This window comes from Mus musculus, chromosome 9 (assembly GCF_000001635.26).
Source record: "Mus musculus strain C57BL/6J chromosome 9, GRCm38.p6 C57BL/6J".
NCBI classification, from domain to species: Eukaryota; Metazoa; Chordata; class Mammalia; order Rodentia; family Muridae; genus Mus; species Mus musculus.
The window spans coordinates 52,017,577-52,035,014 of NC_000075.6; the positions used below are offsets into that span (position 1 = coordinate 52,017,577).

Below are 17,438 nucleotides of genomic sequence, written 5' to 3' on the forward strand. Positions count from 1 at the left end.
AAGGAATGTTGTAGCAAAAGGGAAATTATTATAAGGCATTATACATTAGATTGGTCTCATCTTAGGTAGTGAAGAAAGCAAATCTCCCTTAGAAAATGTCCATTCATTAAGAGGGCAGTCATGCAAAGGCAGAGGGCAGGACTCTGTAACACTGTCTGGACAGTGGCACACTGCTTCTTGTGACCTGACCTACTGCAAGCAGTGGAAAAGCTCTATTGAAAAAAATCAAGTTTAGTTTGGTGCGTCTCTTTCCCAGAGAAATATGACAGCAATATCTGATTTATCTGTGTAACAGACCTGTTTAGGAGTTGGACATCAGAGATGAAAGAAAGGAGTATCAACTCTTTCTTAATTTAAAAAGCAACGAAACAGAGAAGTACTGTGACAACCCAGCTGGATGTGTAACTGATACCTAGCCTATGATCTTGCCTCCAGGACCTGAGATGGGAGAAGAAAGAAGGGAGGAGGGGGAGGTAGGGAGGGAGAGGGAATATAAATGACACCGAATAGTCTGCATATCAGAGTGAACATGCTTTTTACAGTCTCCTTCACCCTAATTATCCCCATCTCTAATTCTAATCTTAACTCCCTTATGATATAAGGAGAAGGAAAGGTATAGAAAGGAAGTGTGTGTGTGTGTGTGTGTGTGTGTGTATGGATGTGCATGTACTCACAGACACATGGAACACAACTATAGTGATTCAAGTCTATGCTTATAAAAGTGAATTTAATTTAACAGCATGAAAATAATTGAGATTTACACAATGGAATAAGGAATTTAGTGGAGGATTTATTTCCCTTTTTGGCCTCTGCATTTTCTGTTTACTTTTATTTTGGTAAGTATATGGCATACATGTGTACATGCATGTTCACACATGTGTGTTCTGTGCATGTCGTGGCCAAAAGTGAATGCTGGGTATCTTCTTCTACCTTATAGACTGAGGCAGGGTCTCTCACAGACCAAGCTCACTGACTTGGCTAGGCTAGCTATCCAGTTTGTTCCTGGTTTCACCTGGGGATATATATGAGTCATGTCCTCTGAGCCATTTCCCCAGCCACTTCTTTAATTTTTGAAGTAACACTCCAGTTAGCATAGAAAGTAATGGGTTTCATATGACACTTCCATACATATATGATTGCTCAAATGTGCCCACTTCCTCATCCCACTGTCCTGACCTCTGCTTCAGTCTCAGCTCCATTATGTGAGCTATGCCTTTCTTCACAGTTATAGAAAATGGTATGTAACAAGGTCAGTGTTATGGGCGTAATCAACTCACTGCAACATGTTCCCTGCTCCAGTTGAGGCACATGTTAAGAGCAAAATAACTGAAAGGAAGCAATGAGAGCTTGAACTGGTCCTCAGTTCCTGTAGGTATCTGTAGAGGACTTTTTGACTGTTCTCAGATGTCCCTGGCTACCACACAGCCCTGTAAGAATGCTCCCTTTTGCTATCCCTGTGTCATCTGCAGGCCCCAGGCCATCAGCCCATTGTTGATTTGTCTTCTCTTCAGTGTCCCCATATCTCAGAGACTCCTCATGATTTGTTTCCCACTCTAACATTTTCTTTAATTCTCATACACGGCGTGCTCCTCTCTCTCTTTTCTGGGACCTGTGAAAGGTCTGTGGTTCTTATCCCTGGTGCTACACTTCACATGACAAGTTACTGTGATGTAAGTTGTATCTGTGGAATTATCTCGTCTTTGTTTCCTACTCATCAGGGGAGAACGGAGGACTAGGGAAGGTAACTGAATGGTCACTGAACAGACATCACTAACAAACTCTATCCACTTATCTTCCCAGTAGCCAGCCTGAAAAGCGTCTAGGGCTGTGCTAGGGCCCAGTTCTGGCCCACCAGCCATAGCTGAGGGATTGCCCAGAAGCTCCTGCTTTCCTGAAAACACGAAAGCAGACAGACTGTTGTTGCCTCTTGCCCTTTATCTTCTTCCTCCCCTACTGAACACAGAATTGATGGTCGATCTGCAGTGTCAACTTACACATGAACTCAACTGTAAAACCAAGGTGTGAGTCTAGGTAGACCTCTCATTGAAGAAAACAAAGCTCATTTTTTTTTTCAAGTGGCCATACGTGGTTTTCCTTTCACTTACAGGTGAATGGAGGTCTGATTTATATTCGTCACTTCTTTACCACAGTATCAGAGCTCCCTTCAAAGAAATAAGCCAGAACTTGATAAGCAACTGGTTGAGGCTCCTTATTTTAAATTAGGACTACGGAGAGAATTAAAGTTGAATTTAATTTGGGAAGGATGGGAAACTATTAAGATCTACAACTAACTGGATCTTGAGCGGTAGGATCTCAAGATAGTTGTTGCCTCTGTCATCAAACACTATAGTCTTAGAAGTAGAATTCCCATAGGTGACTCTATGGTCAGAGGAGAAGTTCATTGTCAATAACATCTCTTTTCTTATCCAGGGTTGCAATGCTCAGAGATAATTGAGAAGTCATTCTAGAAATGGCATTATGAAGCAGTGGGAGGAACAAGTGAATCTCTGGCAAATACATACACTGAGGACAAGGACTCTACATCCCCAAAGGCCTTTATTCTCTTACATGACTTCACTGCTCACAGAGAAGGGGAGCAACAGAGCCTGGACTCTTGTCTATGGTAATAAAAAGGCAAGTAAGTCAGACCTAACTTTAAACCCTGTCTATGGCTTCCTATTTAAAGAATTTCTGGGAGATAGAATGTTCTTGTTCTCTTTGTAATCCAGCAAGCTATAGAATCTGCAGCTGTACAGAATTGAGACTGTTTCAAGGGTGGCCCAGAAACTGTGATACTAAGACCGTGATTTTACCTGAAAGTTCAAGTGGCCCAGCCTGTGTTCCTTCCTGGAAGGCCTCCAGCTGGGAAGTCCATCACACTCAAGTGCGCAGCTGTACAGGCTACACAACACTTGCTTAATTGGCATTTAATTACAGCTATGCACAGATAATAACAGTAATGTTGCTGCATGTAGAACTTACTAGCATCTAACTCACACTGACAAGAAGCTCTGCGGTTTACTTAAGCATCAAACCCATCTCTGAGGGTCTCTTTCCTAGGACAATTTCAGATACCAACACTATAGTATTCAGGGTCCACTTAGAAACTGGGGAAACAAGAGAAAAAAAATGGTAGTTAATAAAAGGTATTCAATTATTGAGAAGGTAAAGTTTTTACAGGCAGGATCTCATATAGCCCAGGCTAGCCTGGAACTCTGTTTGCCAAACATAGCCTGGAATTTCTGATTCTGCTGTTTCTACCTTCTAAATTCTGGGATTGTAGGCGTGTGCACCATGTCTGGTTTATTCAGTCCTGGGGCTTGAGCCCAGGGTTGTAGTGCTCTGGGGGTTATGTACACTTGTCAAAGTTTGGTCACTGTTACCCAAAAGTTTGACTGTAGCCAGAGTTTCTGCTCCCAGGATGGCTCACTTACCTGATTGGCCAGTTGGTGTTGGTTGTTGGCTGGAAGCTCTAGTTCCTTCTTACATATACCTCTCCACAGGCTTCCTGAGTGACCAAGATGGTTGGTTGGCTTCCCTCAGAGTGAGTGGCCTGCAGGACATGAGATGGAAGTGTTTGGGTGTTTGGTGGTGGGGGAGGTGTCATTGTGACTACTCATGGGAAGACACCTACCTTTATAAGGCTCTGATTTTAGGAAAGATGAAGATAACGCTATACTGGAGGGAAGGGGACAGAGAATCTACCAAAAGAGTAATTTTGGATCAGGTAGGGATTTTTGTTGTTTATTTCACTATGTATTCCAGCCTAGTCTCAAACTCAAGAACCTCCTGTGTGGCCGTCTGAGTGCTGAGACTACATGATTCTCCACCAGGCTGGACTTGAGGAACTGTTTCTAAGCCACCGCTCAGGGATTAGAAAACACCATCTCCATGCTTTTACCTGGACTGTGGTTTTGGGTTGGTTTTTTTTTCCCCTTTAAAATCTTTTAAAAATCCTTTTTTTTTTTTTAGGTCAGGCAGTGGTAGTGCACACCTTTAATCCCAGCATTTAGGAGGTAGAAGCAGGCAGATCTCTGAGTTTGAGGCCACCCTAGTCTACAGAGTGAGTTCCAGGATACCCAGAGCCATACAGAGAAGGCCTATTTCAAAACAAGCAAGCAAAAAAACAAAAACAAAAAACCAAAAAGACAGTCTATTTTTTGAGACTCATTTCTCATTCTGTAGACCAGGCTGGCCTCAAACTCAGAGATCCATCTGCCTCTGCCTCCCAAGACCTAGGATTAAAGGTGTGCACCATCATCAGCAACAGGAATTTTAAAAAATTATTTCTTTTTGAAATTATAGTTACATCATTTCTCCCTTCCCTTTCCTCCATCCAAGTCCTCTTTATACTCTACTTTACTCTCATTTATATTCATGGCTTCTGTTTTAATTAATTGTTACATATATGTATATACATTATATTCCTAAAATACATAAAAATACATCCTGCTTAGTCAGTACAATGTTACTTATATGTGTGTTTTCAAGGCCAACCGTTTGGTATGTGAGTGCTATTCTCTGGGGGGAAAACGATTTCTCCTGCTCTCAACATTCTTTAGTTGCCCAAAGTCCTTTGTGTGGGGTTAAGGCCCTTTGGGCTTTCCCTCATACACTTTGGCATGTCTATTTTGTTGTTCTTGTTCAGCTGATGTTTAGGCAGTCATGTTGGTCAGACTTGATGGGTATAGCGTTTGGCATTACTAGGAGACCGAATCTCACAATTCCCCTGGTGCCCTGATGCTTATGGTATTTCTTTTTTCCATTTCTGCAATGATCCCTGAGTCTTAGATGCAGGAGCTGTGTGTGTGTGTGTGTGTGTGTGTGTGTGTGTGTGTGTGTGTGTATTCTGGACTCTACAACTCTGCATGATGATTGGTGGTTATTGCAAAGAGAGGTTCCTTGATGAAGAGTGAGGACTACATTTATCTATAGGTATAAGGGCAAATATTTAGAATGTAATTAGGGGACTATGCTTGTTTAATAAAGTGATGGCTATAGGTTCTCCTCCAAGATCCATGACTTTACTACCCTTGTATAGTTGGCTAGGTTCTAGTAACAAGTGTGATTTCCCTTTTATTGAGTAGGAATTATGCTTATTTAAGTCCAATTAGAAAGCTGTTGGTTACTGCCAAAGTACATGGGCCACTACTACATCCTTAGGGTTATGGTGCTATGTTGATTGTTGTTATGGTTCATAGGTGTCATAGCTGGGTATGACTGTTGGTTGCATTTTTCCTTTCAAAGCTTGCACAATGCCTTCTGGTACTATGAAAGCTAGTCCCTGGGAGGGGAGGAGACTTTCAAGTCAGTTCCAACATAGGGGCTTCTGAGCTCTGTGTCTGAAGTACATAGGACACATTAAATATTTAATCGAAGGCCTTATAAATGGGATTCAATAATGAGTTTTTTTTCAAATGCTTTAATAGTAATAACACTGTTCCTACATAAATCATTTAAGAAAATAAAGGATAGAATACTTGTTTTAATAGTTTTATAATAGTATTGATTTATCAATATTCTCTTCATTTAAAACCTTCCTCACAAGAACAAACTATGAACCAATATTTCTTATGAACTTAGACATTAAAAGCTTAACAGAACAGTAAGCGAACAGAATCTAGAAACAAGCAGAAAAGATATCTCAATAAGATATATTCCAAGAATGTAAAAATAGCTTTAACATTAAAAAGTTAATGAAGTGATATTTCATATTTATAGACAAGGCTCTAAAACCATGCCATTACTTTGCTAAATAGACACAGAAAACACCACCATCTAAATTCAGAACACCTTCAGTATACAAACTCCCAACAAACAACACACACATTTCCTTAACTGGATGAGATGTACTTATAAAGTGTTTATAATTAACATGGTAATGATAAAAGCCTGAATGAGTTTGCCTTAAAACCCACAGGTTTATTAAAGTAAAGGAAGGAAGACAAAGCTAGAAAGGAGAAAGGGAGAGAAGACACTCTTCACAGAAAGATGCACTTTTAGGCTGACTTTCTCTCCAAACAATGGTAAATTGATTTTGAGGAGAAACAACTGAACGTTGTAAGGCCAAGTTCCATCCTGAAACTGTAGGAGACACGTAAGGATGGGTATGGGTGTAGGAAGTCACAAGAGAAAGAGCCAGAGGTCCTTTCATTCACACGTTGTTTCTCCCCCTGTGGAAGCCCGACTCTCTCTTGTCTACACACTCACAGGGCCCGTTGTGAGGAGCAACCACTCCACTTCTGTGCTGTCCTCTAACCATTTCTTGCTTGGGATGTTCGTGCTGCAACATGTGCTGTCCAATTATTAGTTGCATTGGAGTCAGGCCACAAAAGCAATGAAATTTCTCATTTACATTTTCTATAGTGACTCGTGGTGCCTTCTGAATAAATAGTCACTTCTTTTAGTCTTGACAAGAGTTTTGCTTTGTTACTTGGAGTGACTTCAAACACACAATCTTCCTGCTTTAGCTTTCAAGAGCACTGAGATTACAGGCTGTGCCACCATACTCTACAGGCATAGTCTTATTAAATGAAGAATATAGTTGAATTTGTTTTGGAGGCAAGAAGCACTGTCACCTGATCTATCCCATATTAAGGGGCATTCGGTCTTTTATAGTAAATGTTCTTTTGGAAGATTATTTATTTATGTATTGTGTGTATGTGAGGGTGTGAGAGTATGGGCACATACATGTCACACGCACAACTTCCTCTTACTTGCTGAGGCAGGATCTCTCTCTTACTGTTTTTGCTGTTCTGTGTACTTCAGGCAAGCTGACTCAGAAGTTTCTGGGTCATTCTCTTGTTTGTGTTTCCCATCTTTCTGTAGGAGTACAGATGTGAACCATTACGTCCATCTTGTTATGGGTTCCAGGGCTCCAAGTCAAGTCAGTGGGCTTGTATGGAGAACACTTTTACCCTGGGAACCATCCTGCAATCACTGTAAAAGGTATTCCTTATGCAATTCTGATCATGATCATAGGGATTATAAAGCAATTTGCCTGCCAGCTGACATCGAGTAGCAGACAAGTTCTGTGGCATATTATATAAAATGTGGATTCATAGTGAGCTTGGATAATTGAAAAGTCAGTCATTAATAAAACTAAAACTTTGACGTGTTCGTTCCTATGGGGGTCATCTCAAGAACAAATATGAAATATAGCAAAAGTAGTAGATGGTTCTTATATCCTGCAATAGAAACACATTTAGCATTTCAAATAATCACCCTCTGTTGTGAGAATTGTCACCATGGGAGTACTATAAAATATCTACCCACTTTCTTCTAAGGTCCAAATGATAAACCAAAATTTGATTTCATCAAAGTTCAAGCTATGGAACCAATGAATTTATTAGGGTCCCTTACAGAACATTGTATGAGAGACTATGGGTAGGAGTTCAGGGTGTCTCTGTGGCAGTCATCCTCAAAGGTCTGTACCCAGCAAGGGATGATGTGGTTCCCGCGGCTCCACTGTTCTTCTTCAGTCTATATAAGGTGGCCTCTCCCTGATACCCTGAGGCCACATGCAATTAGGGAAGAATTGCATACAGCTTGTTGGGAGGAGTGGCTGTATACTCAAATGAGGGTCCCTTGAGCTTCACTACCAGACCTCTTCTATAAGGGACTGTTAACAGCTAGCAAACACAGCTGTGATGATCGTTTGCAAACAGACACAGCTTAAGTCACGAAAATGGTAGCTGTTGGACTTAAAGGACAACACCTACTCTCACAGGCAGTCCTTTTTGTTCCTTGGCCTTGTGCAACAATCACTGCAGTGAGCACTGGAGTTGCCTTTAATCTTCAAGTTTCAGTTGCCAGCATCCATTACTTTTTAAAATATCTTTATTGACAAGATCTGTAGAATAGTAAAATCCAGGGCTCACAGTGAGTCCACACATGTGCTGGGCCATTATCGCCGTCACAGAAGCACTCACTGTATTTTCCTTTCATATCTCATGTGGAGAGAGCAAGGCACAGAATGTCCAAGTAAGCACAAAGAGTTGGCTGGTCAGTGGAATTTCACTCTACAGCTACTTCCCCAGCCTGCATGTTTGATCTCTCATCCAGTCTCTACAGCCACGTAGTGCAAATTGTAACCAGAGTCCCAAAAGCGTCTTCGCTCTGCAGATGTAGCTCAGGTAGAGCCTTTGCTTAGGCTGTTAATGGCTTTCTTAGGTTGTTAATGGACTTGGCTATTACCTAGTAAAGGAATAGTTTTCTAAAGTTGGGTACACTAGGAACTGTTTTAAACACAACTGTATTTTATGTGTGCTTAATTTTTGTTTCTAAAACTGCCACTGCCTTGCTACAATGGTCACATCTATGTAGCCCACCCTCAGCAGTGAGGTGGGAACCTGAATGATGAGTTACTCAGAGAACCTGCTATACCATGGCGGAAATAGTAATGAATTGGGAACTTGTACTTGTTTGGTACAAGGTAGAAAAGGTAGAAAAGTAGACTGCCCAATGCAGGATATATACATCTAGACAAAAATAGAAGACTTGTCTGATGCTCATCATTCAAGGGAGATAAGGCTCCAGGGGCTAACTGCTCCTAAGTTCCACAGTACAAGCCCAGACGCAGTCTTAAGAGTAAAATGAAGAAACTGCTTTTGTACATAAATGGTCAACCCAACCCTAAAGAAGCACTCCAAAAATCTATCAGATAAAGCCAATAGGAAAGCAAACGGGGTTTTGTGTGTGTGTGTGTGTGTGTGTGAGAGAGAGAGAGAGAGAGAGAGAGAGAAGAGGATATGTATGTATACAAGTGCATGTGTGCATGTATGTACACATGGAGGTCGGATGTTAACCTCAAGTGTCATTCTTCAGGTGCTGTCTACCTCGTTTTTTGAGACAGGTTTCTCACTGCTTTGAGCTAGTCAACTGCATTAGGCTGCCTGGCTGGTGATGCCTAGGAAGCCTCAGTTCCACTTCCCTAATGGGATTACAAGTGTGCATTACCATGCCTGTCTTTTTAAAAACAACAGCAACAACAACACCCATATGGGTTCTAGGTTCTTAAGCTCTGGTAAGCATGCTTAGATTGTAAGAACTTTACCAACTGAGCCATCTCCCCAGACCCCCTAAGCCATCTTTCCAGGGAGCAGAACCACAGACCCACTGGAGCGCCAGTACTGAATATGAATGCCAAGTGGAAGGCTTGTTAGCAAGGCAGAAAAATAAGCTTGAACCAAAAGAATCAGGGATCCGTGGGAAGAAAAGTCAGTTGAGCCCAGTAGGAACTGACCACTTGAGTGCTAATTCCAGAGAAGAAACACAGAGCGAATTCTAGAAAGTAACCAAATATTCTTCCTAAGATTCCACCAGAGATGAATTGTTCCACAGTAACATGCTGCCAGGAGTCCGAGGCGCTGAGTCTAGCCTCTACCTCATCAGCCCAGACAGTGTGGAGGCCAAGAGCAAGAACTGGGGCTGGCACCCTCACGCTATGCCAATCCAACCAGGCCTAAGATAGACATTAGTGAGATTAAAAATTAAAAAAAAAATCTGGGGTTTGTAAACTTATCCATCTGTATCTCTCATATTTGCTTTCTTTCCCTCCAGTTTTCTGTTTTAAATTCTAATAAAGTCCCAACTGAACCAAGAGGAAAGCAGATTTTACACACCTAAATCTGGATAAATAGTGGAAATTTTCCAGAGGTAGATAAGGTGGGGAGGAGCCAGAGGATCTGAGGCCAAGAGCAGAGTGGGTAGGACAAGGCAGGGCTCTGAACAGCAGGCTAGGCTAACATCTTCCTTCCTAGGGATTTGGGCCTTATCTTTATGCTTTTCCTTGAAGTCCTGCTTGCACTGTGGCCCTGGGCCAGAGGTGAAAGAGGCCCTGTGACTTCCCATTGTCAGAGCAGGGGGAACAAATAAAGGATTGCCTCCGTGGGATTGTGGAATGTTTATTATCCTAAAGAAAAGCATTTGTCTTGTCTCACAGGAAATCCTGTCATCTTATCTTAGAACTGGCCCTGAAATAAGTAGTCACCATTGCTTTCAACAGAGCACAGGACCACTAGAGGACATGCCTCTGGGGACAGGGACAGGAGGTAGCTCAAAACCAACTCTCACAATGTTCATACAATTAAAATGACCTTGAAAGCAACCTCTCTTAGCTCATGTGTATCCCAGTTCCTTCTTCTCCAGCCTCTCCAGGGAGCAGGGTATCTGACAGGCTGCCGGAGCTGAGAAACGGGGCCCATTTCTGTGAATCCTTGTATGTGAGAGCTAGGAAAGGTCACTGCAGCCAGGGCTGCCTGGAGTTCATCACGTCTCTGTGGCACAAATGCCTGGAAGCCCATACAGGACACAGCTGCTTTCATGTTCTGAAATTTCCCAGAATTGGAGGGATTTTTGGAATGTCCATTCCTAATATTTTTTTCCTTTAAGATTTCAACATTGTCTTTCCTTACTTTCTTTTGTAGAGTCTCGGCACATCAAGTGTGGCATTCACAAAGTGTGGTTGATACTGTGTCTGAGGAGATATTGTACAGTTCTAAGGATTTCAGAGGCGAGCACCAGTTTATGCTTTTATCCCCTGCTTCAAGTGGTTCTTTCTGAGCATCACCCATAACACATCCATGCAAAAGAAACACTCTTAGATTTCCACAGGATAATGTCTGAGCTGATGTCATGTTTATGTCATGAACTCATATGTGAAGGGCTGTAAAAAACTGTGCTTCAACAGGTCTAAAGCTTTATTGATAAAATATTTCCCAGTTTGCAAAGAACAGGCAAGAAGATTTTGTGACTAAAATGAAAAAAAATTGCTATAAAAATAATTTTCTTGTGCTCTAATATAGAAATTATGTAGTGAAAAGTCCAAAGGTCTCTAAAAGATATTCATCTCTAGAGGATGAAACTAACACAGAAATTCTATGAGAATTTATTCTCAAAATCAGATCAACTTTTTTGCTTTAAGGTTTTGTAATGCTATGACTATTCCTGTCTGTTGAAGATCATTAACATAGAAAATAGGAAATTCTTATTTCAGAGAATGTTGTTAGTCAAAGGCTTAGAAAATGACTACATCAAAGGTCAATGAAGCTGACTGTCTAGTTTTCCTAAGATAAGATGGTTTCACACATTTCCCCCACTTTTACAAATAGTGGAAGTTTACCACGAATCTTAGAAATTTCACCAACTGTGTACTTAACAAACAAATGAGTTCTTGCTTTAGACAAATAGAAGGAAAATTTTTAAGCAGCAGACTTGATAAATGGCGGCAGCCCGCATGACTGCTGAGGACCAGTCTGACAGGAATTGGCAACCATAACAAACAGTACAATGACCGTCCATTATCTTAGTGTTCACAGAAGGACTTGGCACCTCGCCAGATGTATAATCAGCCTATTTTTGTTTTTATCACACAAACCAATGGGTTTTTCCAAATAATAGTAAATTAGGTGTGGCTCTTTTTTCTTTTTTAACTGAGAGGATTTCCTGAAATCTAAGTTTTGATAATATCTTTGTATATTTTCAACAAACAGTACGTTATGCACCTATATTAAAAAAACACAATGGATCTGTTGTGTGGGCTTTTTCATTTGGAGAATCATATTTTCATTGGCTCCCTTTTGATTTTGCCATTCTACACAAAGGCTGGCGCACTGTTACACAACACAGGAGCCACACAGCTCTTGCAGCAGCCTGGTCTCCAGTTTCTCAAAGAGGAAAGACCAGCACCAGCAAACACTGCTCCTTAAACATGCTATAACATACAGCTCGAGCTTATACATGTATCTCTGTGAGCAAGCAGCTGAATTTACTAGCGTCCTGAAACAGCAGTTGCTGCTTAACTTGCACATTTTCTTTCTTTTCATTTCTTTTTTAAAATAGTCTTACTATGTAGCTCAAGTTGTCCTTGAATTCAAGATCCTCCTGCCTCAGCTTCTGTCGTGCTGGCATTATGTTATCATACTTGGCTAAACATTTCCAGTTTTAACTGCCAGATTATCAGAATATCATATATCTATATATAACTGTCGAATGTGAGAAGTTCTCACATTTAAATCATTAAAGGTCCATTTATTATTGAATATATTAAAAGAAATAAAGATGTTTTTATGACACTCCACAGCTTCTGTTCTGAACATCTATTTTTAAAGATATTTAAAATTTATTTATTTATTTATTTTCTTAATATATAAGTGCTCTGCATGACAGAAGAGAACATCAGACAGAAGAGGGCATCAGATCCCATCACAGATGGTTGTGAGCTGCCATGTGGTTTCTGGGAATTGAACTCAGGACCTCTGGAAGAGCAGTCAGTGCTCTTAACTGCTAACCTGTCTCTCTAGCTACCCAAACATCTATTCTAACTATGGAAGTTTATTGTATTGTAGGTTTTGGGTTTGGTTAATTTTTGTGTATGATGTTCTTTTGTTCACAATATTTTTAATAATAAAATTTAAAATAAGTAAAAATTATTGTCAAGTACAGTGCTGCAATGCCTTCAACCCCAGCACTTGGGAGGCAGAGGCAGGCAGAGCTCTGTGAGTTCCAGGCCAGCCTTATCTAGACAGAGAGTTCCAGGGCAGCTGGATCTACATAGAGAGATACTGTCTCAAGAATAAGAAAAAACAAATTAAATGTTTATATTTATAAAAAATTATTGTTTATAATTTAAGGTATAAAATTCTTCAGGATAAATTTGTCCAAGCATTTTGCCTCTTGTATGCTGAAAACTGTAAAATATGGCTGAAAAAATTAGAGAATTGCTTGAATTTATGAAGATATACAATTTGTTCACAAGTTAAAAGTCAGTATTGTTAAAGTATCAATTGACACACATAGTTAACTAAATCTCAATCAAGAGCTTAGTACTCTTCCCCTGAGCCCAGGTAGTAATCAAAAATTTGTCCTAAGAGTCATGTGACAATGCCAACTATCTAGAATAGCCAAAACACTTGATAATAAAGATAACTAATAGACACAGTTACTTGATTTTAAGATTGTTTTGCATCAAGAGTATAAAGTGGTGTGGAAGAGGCATAAAATACGTATTTAAATCAATGGAATCAAAGAATGAATCTAGAAATAGATTTGAGCAACTTTCCACAATGTAATTTATTAAGAGAAAGAAATGTCTTTTCAACAAATGGTGTGTTGGGGGAAGGGGATTGTAAAGCCATACAGAGTTGGACCTGTCTGGACAAAAAAGAGAAGGAGAAGGTCAGGTCAGTCTAGAAGTATAACCCAGTGGTCAAGCGCACGCCAGGCATGCCAATGATCCTGGGCATAAACACGGGAGATACCATTTTCTACTCTGCTTAATGTAACAAGGAATCCTCTAAAACAATTTATTTAAAAGAAAAATTAGTTTTAAGAAAAATAACCAAAACATCACCTTTTTTAAAGAAGAATTGTTTTTATTGTACATATGAGTGTTTTGCTGAATGAACACATTTACCGCATATTTGTACCAAGTCAGGCATGGAAGTTACAGAGGGTTGTAAGCTACCCATCTGTGCTGGAAACTAAACTCAAGTCCTTTGCAAGAGCAGCAAATGCTCTTAACTGCTAAGCTATCTCTCCAGCCCCCAAAGTCTCACTACTTCACATGCAGCGCCACATTCATTTTTATTGCATCACAATGTACATCATTCCTCTGTTACTCTTACAAGTATGTTAATTATTTTTTTCTATTCTCTACCATAAATGCTTCCTAATGTTGATACACAAGTACACTCTTTGTAAAAATATATTAAGACACAGCTGGTAGAATAATCAGTGCATTTTTTTTCTTTTTATCTTAATATTTTATTACCAGAAATGATAACCTGGTAAGAGGTGATCACTTCTCAGCTACAATTGTCAAATGTGACCTCATGTTCTAGGAATGGTTAAAACTGTGAAGAACCACTGTTTTTAATCTAGATAGATTTCTTGTTTTTGTGTCCTATCAGGGGCAAAACTGAGACACAGGCCCCATATATCTTCATGCTTGTGAAGAATTCAGAGTCCTCCTGGTCTTTATTTGATAATTCTGACCACATGCCAAGTGATGGATGTGTCCCCACTGGTCTACCCCCAAAGAATGATTCAGTCTCTGGAAGTCTGAGAGGCTGGAGGGCCCTGGGCTCTCATGACAATTCAGGGAGGGTCAAGGTCCATAAGCACAGCGTGGGACCAGATTTCAGCAGGGTATTCAGAAAGAAAACAGAGAAGAGGCAGATAAAAAGTCACAGTGCTTGAGGCCAAAGAGCAAGTAAATATATAATGGATGAAGTCAACAGGAATTGCTCAGGGAGAAATGATCTCAGTTGTGAATTAGAACAAACAACGTAAATGCACACTGGATACTGCAGTAGGCTTAAAAAACACATTGAAATTACAGTGGTATTGAACTTATAATAAATGCAAGTGTCTTACTTCACTCTAGTGTCTTTGATGGTATTTGGTGCTGTAAGGTGTTTATTAATAGTTTGATTATTAAATGGTTATCTTAGAATTAAAACAAAAAAGTAGAGAATAAGAGAACGCCAGCAAAGGAGAAAGCCCTGGGCTTTGGGTGCTGCTCTCAGGACGGATAGCCTCTGATGGGTTTCTTCTATGTGAAGAATGAAGAAATGAATGTGAAGGTGAGCATCTAAGGTTCCCTTGAAATTTAAATAAATCACAGTTGTCCAATTTCCTCTCCTTTGTACTTCCTTTCTTTCTAGGCATTGGTAGGATGGAAGAATTATACCTTTCTTCTCAGAGAAAGTAAACATCAGAGGTTTCAGTCTGAGACTGTGAGATCAAGAAATTGGGTTGTCTGGAACTAATTTTTCTCAAAACGACGGATCAGAGAAAAGTAGAAACCTCAGAAAACGACCTAGACAAGTCAACATTCCGAGATGACGAGAATGCATGAGTAGTCTACCAAGCCTATTAGCTACTTATAAGTTTGAAATGTGTTGTTCAGTCCTCCATATGCCCTTTCATTTTGTAGGCTCAGAAACACCTAAATGGTCTCTTTTTTGTCATAGGAGCAAGGGAAGCAGGGAGAAAATAATGACATTGTTTTTCCCTAAGTGTGTGTGTTGACCAAACCAAGGTAAAGTGCTTACTAGAAGTAAAGCAGAGGCAGACATGTACCTCCTAAGAGGAAAGATGAATAAGAGGGCCAGCTTAGAAATGAGAAAGAAGCAAGGTCTTCAGGAGCTCATTAACAGAGACTGGTTCTGCCTACAGCATTGCTAATTTCTAGAAGGGAGTAGATGATATATTCCAGAGAGGCTATCCATCAGCTCCTGATGTGTTCCTCTCCCCCAAATATTGTTATATTTCCACACACACATTTTGCAGCCTTTTCATTTTTAATCCCATCTCAGCAAGCATGCAAGCTCTATGGGTCAGTTACTGCATATGTTAGCCTCACTAATTCTGTGACAAATACCTGCTGGCCCCTTGCTCACTGGCATGGCAGGGAAATGAAGAAAAGACAAACACACAGACTCATGGAAAGGCTGGGATCATGTAGCTTAGGCTCTTGGACAGAGAAATCTCACTACCTAGGAAGCTCAACATGTTTACTATATAGAGTTGACCAGAGAAGCGGTGGCTACTGCATACAGAAGAATGAGGCAGTAGGCTTATTACCTTCAGATAAACAAGGGGGCAGAGTTTATGGTATACAGCTGGATCAAAATGACAGGTTTAACAGTCTCTGTAAGGAAGTAGTCTTCAGACAGTAAATATCCGGGGCTTGGGGGTGAGCTATGGTGCACATTTTCTGCACGCATCAATACCCACATGTGGACCATAGGGGAATGCTTTTCTGTGCCTGGGGCTATGGGGTCCTTGACACTGCTATGCCTATGTCAATAGCACACATTCACTCAGGGTTTCCTCCTTTCCCTACAAACATCTAAGAGAATGATGGGAAAGGAGGAGAGGCATTTTGGTTCATGGTTTCTGAGGCTTCAGCCCATGAGCAGTCAGCTATATCACTCTGGGCCTTAGGAAAAGTAGACACCGTGGTAGCAGGAGTGAGGAGAGGAAAAGGCTGTTTGTCTCAGGGTGCCCAGGAAGCAAAGAGGAAGAAGAGGGTGTTAAGGACAAGCAATATCTTCTCTCTGGGGCACCCCCTCAGTACTTTCTCCAAGTAGGCTCCACAGTCTACCTTCTACGTCCCAACAATGTCATTGTATTATAATTCTGTCAGATAAATCTAATGATGAAATCCCTTGGGATTCAATTGCTTTCTCCAAAGTCAATCAACTGGCAACCAAGTCCCAGTCAATTGGAAATCTATGAGTATGGGAAGGGCATTTGACACTATAATTATGATAGCTTACTACCTAGCAGGTGGGTACTAAATTCTACTGTGGCTCTTGTTACTAACTTATTGTGCACACATCTAAGTGTTGGGCAGCATGTAGGATGCAGGGGCTCACTGACTTTGGAGTAGTGTGGTAGAGATGGCAGGGTATCCCCAGTAGACAGTGCCTCTGAGGTGCCACTTTGTATCTTCCAGCATCATCTGTTTCAGGGTGTCAGTCTCTTGTTTTGCCTTCATTGCTGCCACTGCCATGGATTAACTGTCTGTACTCCGACTTCCTGGAGATGCCACATGATGTTGATCTTCCTCTCATGCATGCCACACACTGTCTGACTCCTCTGAGGCTTCTCTGTGGATCCTGGGGAGATACCATGGGAGGTTTTCATTGTCCATGTCTGCTCCACTGGAATGTCAAGGACTGAATGGCTGATAGAGTAACCCTTAGTTGACAGCAGATGGGAGAAGTGCTAGATTATCTCCCTGTTCTTCACATGAGCAAACTGTTCTGATATGTGACCATTTACACTCCTGAGAACTGGTCTTTAAAATCAAACAACCAATTGTGCTTGGCTCAAGTGATATCCAGCTCAGTAAAGAACTGAGCCTCTGCTCTCTTTCCTTCCCTGTTTCAACATTCCCTACCTCACTTCGTCCTCTTTCCCTGGCTTTTAACTTCCTGGTAAACAAATACCAATATGTAAACTTTTGCCTCAGACTCTTCAGGTTAATATTTATCACAGCTACTTCCCTACCATCTATTAAAAAATAGTATTTTTCAGTTGGAAGGATGCCTCAGCTGATGAAAACATCATGCTTGCCAGGCAAGCATGAGTACCTGAGTTCTATTCCTAGGATGTAAAAATCCACAGGTGGTGGTGCATGCTTGGAATTCCAGGGATCTCTGGGGGCTTGCTGGCCAGCCAGCATAATCTAGCTGGTGAATTTCAGGACAGAGAGAGTGGTGGTGGTGGTGGTGGACCTGTGTCAAACAAACAAACAAACGAAACAAAACAATAACAAAAAGCAAGGGGAAGGTTAGGGGAGGGGAGGGTAGGGAAGGGAAGGTTGGGAAGGTTAGGGAAGGGTAGGGAAGGGTAGGGAAGGTTAGGTTAGGGAAGGTTAGGGAAGGGTAGGGAAGGGTAGGTTAGGGAAGGTTAGGGAAGGGAAG

General features: G+C 40.9%; 1 pseudogene across 1 annotated transcript in view; it reads right to left on the reverse strand.

The window, feature by feature from the left end:
* The window catches only part of Gm6981 (predicted pseudogene 6981), a 46,645-nt pseudogene that overhangs the window by 15,516 nt on the left and 13,691 nt on the right, over window positions 1-17,438 (reverse strand). Inside the window, exon 2 of the transcript NR_023357.1 lies at window positions 3,435-3,553. The product of NR_023357.1 is annotated as a predicted pseudogene 6981 (transcript). The remainder of the gene's footprint in view (window positions 1-3,434; window positions 3,554-17,438) is intronic.